The 7,325-nt window shown below is 39.0% G+C and overlaps 2 long non-coding RNA genes across 2 annotated transcripts; one reads left to right on the top strand and one right to left on the bottom strand.

The window, feature by feature from the left end:
- Positions 1-914: 914 nt before the first annotated feature.
- Positions 915-2,680, top strand: LOC134822159 (uncharacterized). Its single transcript, XR_010161141.1, has 4 exons — positions 915-1,067; positions 1,252-1,335; positions 1,571-1,684; positions 2,399-2,680. It is a non-coding gene; the product is annotated as an uncharacterized LOC134822159 (long non-coding RNA).
- A 2,581-nt stretch (positions 2,681-5,261) lies between these two features.
- On the bottom strand, positions 5,262-6,085 carry LOC134822043 (uncharacterized). Its single transcript, XR_010161109.1, has 3 exons — positions 6,054-6,085; positions 5,561-5,642; positions 5,262-5,352 (listed from the first exon to the last, which is right to left on the bottom strand). It is a non-coding gene; the product is annotated as an uncharacterized LOC134822043 (long non-coding RNA).
- Positions 6,086-7,325: the final 1,240 nt, after the last annotated feature.

Raw genomic sequence — 7,325 nt, 5'->3', positions numbered from 1 at the left:
TGTGAAGGACCTGAAATCACCATTGCTACAGGAAAGAGCTTCAGCGGCAGCACATCAGTGATCTACGACAAGAGGACTCAGCTAGCGAGCAACCTGAGAGGCAAGATAAGCTCGTTCAAGGTTAACAGAGGTGACTGGTATATCTTCAGTGGGACCAGGTACGGGGGGAGTAAGATCCGACTGAACGAGGGGACCACCAGGACTGATGTTACAGATAGTCGGCAGTACCCTAAGATTAGTGGGCTAGGACGGGGCTCTTTCTACTCTATCAGACCAGTGGTTACTAACGTGATGTGCTACAATGAAAAAGGGTTGTATTACACAGGTAGGGTAGGCCCTGCCATCTCGAAGTGATAATAATAAATAAATGTTTCGCAGCTTGGCAATTGATCGGTGTAGTTGGTGTTGTACACAATGCACTGATAATAATATCACGTTGTATAATTATACAGGTACTACAGTTAAACATTTTTTCATTTGAATCTTTTAATTAAAGCTTGAAACAACTTATGGATCGAACCAACAATCTTCCTTGTACTCATTTCTCAGTTTCTTCACCGTCCGGGCAACAAACAATCATGTCTTAGATCCCACGTTATTACGAAATTTGGACGTTTAATTTCAGGTTACCGTTCCAAGACGCAGAAAGGAGTGGTTTGTCAGAACTGGAGATCTAGTTACCCTCACAGCAATATCAACACTTACTCTGATTTCAGGTTACCGTTCCAAGACGCAGAAAGGAGTGGTTTGTCAGAACTGGAGATCTAGTTACCCCCACAGCAATATCAACACTTACTCTGATTTCAGGTTACCGTTCCAAGACGCAGAAAGGAGTGGTTTGTCAGAACTGGAGATCTAGTTACCCCCACAGCAATATCAACACTTACTCTGATTTCAGGTTACCGTTCCAAGACGCAGAAAGGAGTGGTTTGTCAGAACTGGAGATCTAGTTACCCTCACAGCGATATCAACACTTACTCAGGAGAGGGCATTGGGAATCACAATTACTGTAGAAATCCTGATAACGACCCTAATGGACCTTGGTGTTACACTACTGACCGAAACAGGTTCAGTTTAACCCAGAGAACAGCTTAATTGGACCTTACTCCTACTAGACTTGATTAATTGAAAATTTGCTCCGATTGTCATAAAATAACAACATATTCGATCTCACTAGTAAGTTGGAACATTATAACTATGGTTACTAATTGTGTAACTATGGTAACTAACCTATAAAACACCTTTAACCAGGAAGTGGGACTATTGTGGAGTTCCTAAATGTAAATGGAACGTAGACTGCTATACGGAGAGAGGGGAGCTTTACCGGGGTGACAGGTAAGGGGGGGGGGGGTCACCCCCTTAACTTTCAGCTAATCTAATATAAGAAGTATATTGGGGGGGGGGGGGGGGGGGGGGTCACCCCCTTAACTTTCAGCTAATCTAATATAAGAAGTATATTGCGGTCATTGGTTAAAGGTGCCCATGTTTGACAAATCATATTTTTGAGATGTTTATTTTAAATTTGAAGAAATGTCTACTTAACTAAGCTTGTTATATTAAATTAATTCAGGACGAAGACGGCAGGTAACAGCTACAACTGTAACGACTGGTACAGCAACTGGCCCCACCCCCATGGTTATGATGATGATTCTAATATAAAGCGATACGGTGTTGGACACCACAGGTAAGTACTTTCTAATACATAATTACACAATTAGTTACTACTTTACTATAGTTACACAATCAGTTACCATAGTTACACAATTAGTTACCATAGTTACACAATTAGTTACTATAGTTACACAATTAGTTACCATAGTTACACAATTAGTTACCATAGTTACACAATTAGTTACCATAATTATACAATTAGTTACCATAGTTACACAATAAGTTACTTTAGTTACACAATAAGTTACTTTAGTTACACAATTAGTTACCATAGTTACACAATTAGTTACTATAGTTACACAATTAGTTACTATAGTTACACAATTAGTTACTATAGTTACACAATTAGTTACTATAGTTACACAATTAGTTACTATAGTTACACAATTAGTTACCAAAGTTACACAATTAGTTCCCATAGTTACACAATTAGTTACCATAGTTACACAATTAATTACTACCCCCATGTTTTGTAGTCAGCAACTATGTAACTTGAATAAACTGCGTGATCTTCCAAGTGTCAAGAAATATGAAAAATTCTTTAAACGTTTAAACTTTTAAACTACCTTACTCGGGAATATTATGACCGGGATAATTTGGCGGGGTTTGGGAAAGTCCGCGATATTTTTCCAGGTCATTAATTTTCCCAGTCATAAATTAACCCGCTATAATATTCCCGAGTAATGTATATAGAACTATTAATTTTTGATGTCAAAATTGTTTTCAGATTCTGTAGAAACCCCTCCCCTGGTGATGATAATCGTCCCTGGTGCTTCACCACCTACTTCTGGAAGAGATGGTCCTACTGTGATGTTTCTAAGTGTGAGTTCTCGAGCACCAGTTACTATACCAGAACTCACAACCCAAAGGGCGGATAGAATTTGGGACTTTTGATGGATTAAGTTGCAATGTTGTTGAAAAGGCAGAAACTATTTGTAAATTTGTTTGTTTTGATTATATTTTTAGGGAAAGCTTTTGTCACTGTCAGATACTATTGTATACTTGATGATTTTAAATTCTGATTTATAAAGTTTGCGAAAAAAAAAGTTATGTCGATTAATTATTTGAATGGTAAGTATAATACGCTACATTGGACGCTTGTACAATTTAGTTTAGATAAAAGTAATCTTACAAATTTGGCATACTTGACCAAACAATACCTCTATAACCTAACTTGAGAGCCTTAGGAGACACTTCCTCCATCTTGATACAGTAGTACTGACTTGTCTCATACTCGCTCTTTGTGTACCACATGCCTGGGAAGAAACAAAACGTGAAGAGAAACGTCTCTCGACGGTATCCACTGTTTCATCCAGTGGCGTAACGAAGGGCCCCACCGCCATCTTAAGGGGGCGCCAATTTTAGGGAGTGGCGCCAACAAGGGGAGAGGGCGCCACTGGGGGGGGGGGGGGGGGGGGGGGGGGGACAATGTGGAACAATTTAACTACGGTACTAGAAAAAACGTTACGCCACTACTTACATCATTGACTAATTTGAACAATTTGTATATCAGAACACAATTCTAACGAAAACAAGATATTACCATCGTAGCTAAGAGTCACGTAGGCTCTCCCATAGTTGTACTGGGGATCACTGTAAGCAGCCCAGTTGTAGTAGTCCATAGGGTTACCAGTAAACCAGTATGCAAACCCTGTGAAGACGAAACTAGAGTTCAAACCTTGAGTAAAAAAGTAGTGAACTACACTACGGCCACTAAAATAACCTTGAAATTGCGATAGAAATTACTTTTATAGTATTACTTAAATAGTATTTATACACTATAAGCTCGAACTTTTGAGGCCAGCCTTTTGCGGCTGTGGTCATTTAACTTTTTATAACAGTTTTTGGTCAAGGGAAAAAGAAACTAAAACTTGATTGCTACCATGAAGGACTCTTGCCATTAGACTTAATGATTTATTGATAGACTTTATTCTGAGTGAATGAATCTGGATTAAACCTTGACTGAATCCCATGCCTGCGAAGAAAAAAGAATTAAACCTACCATTAGACTGTTCAGCATTGAGCCAGGTCTCTATTAAAGTATTAACCTACCATTAGACTGTTCAGCATTGAGCCAGGTCTCTATTAACCTACCATTAGACTGTTCAGCATTGAGCCAGGTCTCTATTAAAGTATTAACCTACCATTAGACTGTTCAGCATTGAGCCAGGTCTCTATTAACCTACCATTAGACTGTTCAGCATTGAGCCAGGTCTCTATTAACCTACCATTAGACTGTTCAGCATTGAGCCAGGTCTCTATTAACCTACCATTAGACTGTTCAGCATTGAGCCAGGTCTCTATTAGAGTATTAACCTACCATTAGACTGTTCAGCATTGAGCCAGGTCTCTATTAGAGTATTAACCTACCATTAGACTGTTCAGCATTGAGCCAGGTCTCTATTAACCTACCATTAGACTGTTCAGCATTGAGCCAGGTCTCTATTAAAGTATTAACCTACCATTAGACTGTTCAGCATTGAGCCAGGTCTCTATTAACCTACCATTAGACTGTTCAGCATTGAGCCAGGTCTCTATTAAAGTATTAACCTACCATTAGACTGTTCAGCATTGAGCCAGGTCTCTATTAACCTACCATTAGACTGTTCAGCATTGAGCCAGGTCTCTATTAAAGTATTAACCTACCATTAGACTGTTCAGCATTGAGCCAGGTCTCTATTAACCTACCATTAGACTGTTCAGCATTGAGCCAGGTCTCTATTAAAGTATTAACCTACCATTAGACTGTTCAGCATTGAGCCAGGTCTCTATTAACCTACCATTAGACTGTTCAGCATTGAGCCAGGTCTCTATTAACCTACCATTAGACTGTCCAGCATTGAGCCAGGTCTCTATTAACCTACCATTAGACTGTTCAGCATTGAGCCAGGTCTCTATTAAAGTATTAACCTACCATTAGACTGTTCAGCATTGAGCCAGGTCTCTATTAACCTACCATTAGACTGTCCAGCATTGAGCCAGGTCTCTATTAAAGTATTAACCTACCATTAGACTGTTCAGCATTGAGCCAGGTCTCTATTAACCTACCATTAGACTGTTCAGCATTGAGCCAGGTCTCTATTAACCTACCATTAGACTGTTCAGCATTGAGCCAGGTCTCTATTAACCTACCATTAGACTGTCCAGCATTGAGCCAGGTCTCTATTAAAGTATTAACCTACCATTAGACTGTTCAGCATTGAGCCAGGTCTCTATTAACCTACCATTAGACTGTTCAGCATTGAGCCAGGTCTCTATTAAAGTATTAACCTACCATTAGACTGTTCAGCATTGAGCCAGGTCTCTATTAACCTACCATTAGACTGTTCAGCATTGAGCCAGGTCTCTATTAACCTACCATTAGACTGTTCAGCATTGAGCCAGGTCTCTATTAACCTACCATTAGACTGTTCAGCATTGAGCCAGGTCTCTATTAACCTACCATTAGACTGTTCAGCATTGAGCCAGGTCTCTATTAACCTACCATTAGACTGTTCAGCATTGAGCCAGGTCTCTATTAACCTACCATTAGACTGTTCAGCATTGAGCCAGGTCTCTATTAACCTACCATTAGACTGTTCAGCATTGAGCCAGGTCTCTATCTGGTGCTGTCTCAGATAATTTTGCAGGTAAGTGTTCAGCACCTCGTTCAGATCAGTTGGAAGTGTCATGCTCATTCCTCTGAAAATGTAGAATTAATGTTGAGTGATCTGTAATGAACTTATCTATTAACTCATTAACCAACTTATATTACAAAATATTGCACGAGCTAACTGTTAGATTCATTGTTAGCTTCAGAACAGAGTCTCTGAATAGAATTATTAAATATCCACCTTCACATATAATATTTGGAAATTACTTGTAACTAAAAATGCTGATTATTGCTTACTGGCAGTCATAGTACGCGTCTATCCAAGTGGACTTCTTCTCTGCCATGTATAAAGTTATCTTATACTGCTTCTCCAGGTTTTCTAAAAACATTAATATTATTACAACAAGAAGAGAAGATTCCGACTCAGAAAATAGGTTGTTTGGACAATAGTTTATGTCGGATCCTACCCTACGATTTTCTTGAAACTTTCCATAAACTCATAAAGTATGGTGGTTATAGGAACAAATAATCTGTGTAAGTTTGAGCGATTTTCTATCTGCCAAATTTGAGATATCACTTCAAACACAAGAAAATAGTGCTGTCACTATTTTGACAGATGTTGCTGTCGGACAGATGTCGTGTTACCGAAGAGAAGTATTAAAAATGGGCTGGGGCAGTTTTAGTTTAAACTAGCTTTAAAGCTACAATTCTGAATTCTTGAATTACCTGGCACGCTTGCCAGCACTGTGATTACCTGGGGTAACTGGCAGCTTGCCAGCACTGTGATTACCTGGGGTAACTGTCGTCTTCACCGTTTTATCTGTCTTCTCTGGAACAACCACTATTTTCTCTGAAACTGCTTCTACTTGCTCAGTTACGTTTAAGGTGATGTCAGTTTTCTCAGTGACAGCTAATTTTTCAGTGGCATCAGTTTTCTTTGTTACTTTTTTTACTGCTTCTTGACAATTATTTGCAAATTATAAATTATGAATAACAGTATTGTTTAAATAAAAATAACCAATAGCATATAAATATAAATATAAAGTTCAGGAATATGAAAGTTGAAGGGAATAATGTAATACCTGTGATAGGAAGAGTTTCTGTCATGGTTATAGTTTCTGTCATGGTTATAGTTTCTGTTAAAGTTGGAGGTAAGGTAACTCCAGATATAATCTCATATTCCTCTACTATTCTGTTCTCTAAATCGGCCATTTGTGGGGTTTCAGTGGACAGCTCGTTGGACTGAGTGTATGCAAACCTGTGGAGACGAAGTGGTCAACAATCATGTGGAGACAAAGTGGTCAACAATCATATGTGGAGACAAAGTGGTCAACAATCATGTGGAGACAGAGTGATCAACAATCATGAGGAGACAAAGTGGTCAACATAACCATGTGGAGACAAAGTGGTCAACAATTATGTGGAGACAAAGTGGTCAACAATCATGTGGAGACAAAGTGGTGAACAATCATGTGGAGACAGAGTGATCAACAATCATGTGGAGACAAAGAGGTCAACATAATCATGTGGAGACAAAGAGGTCAACAATTATGTGGAAAGAAAGTGGTCAACATAACCATGTGGAGACAAAGTAGTCAACATAATCATGTGGAGACAAAGAGGTCAACAATTATGTGGAGACAAAGTGGTCAACATTACCATGTGGAGATAAAGTGGTCAACATAATCATGTGGAGACAAAGTGGTCAACATAACCATGTGGAGACAAAGAGGTCAACAATTATGTGGTAACAAAGTGGTCAACATAACCATGTGGAGACAAAGTGGTCAACATAATCATGTGGAGACAAAGTGGTCAACATAATCATGTGGAGACAAAGAGGTCAACAATTATGAGGAGACAAAGTGGTCAACATAATCATGTGGAGATAAAGTGGTCAACATAATCATGTGGAGACAAAGTGGTCAACATAATCATGTGGAGACAAAGTGGTCAACAATCATGTGGAGACAGAGTGATCAACAATCATGTGGAGACAAAGAGGTCAACAATCATGTGGAGACAAAGAGGTCAACAATCATGTGGAGACAAAGTGGTCAAC

The sequence above is a fragment of the Bolinopsis microptera genome, chromosome 10 (assembly GCF_026151205.1).
Source record: "Bolinopsis microptera isolate Bmic1 chromosome 10, MBARI_Bmic_1.0, whole genome shotgun sequence".
NCBI lineage: Eukaryota > Metazoa > Ctenophora > Tentaculata > Lobata > Bolinopsidae > Bolinopsis > Bolinopsis microptera.
This window is presented reverse-complemented; position numbering and strand designations above follow the sequence as displayed.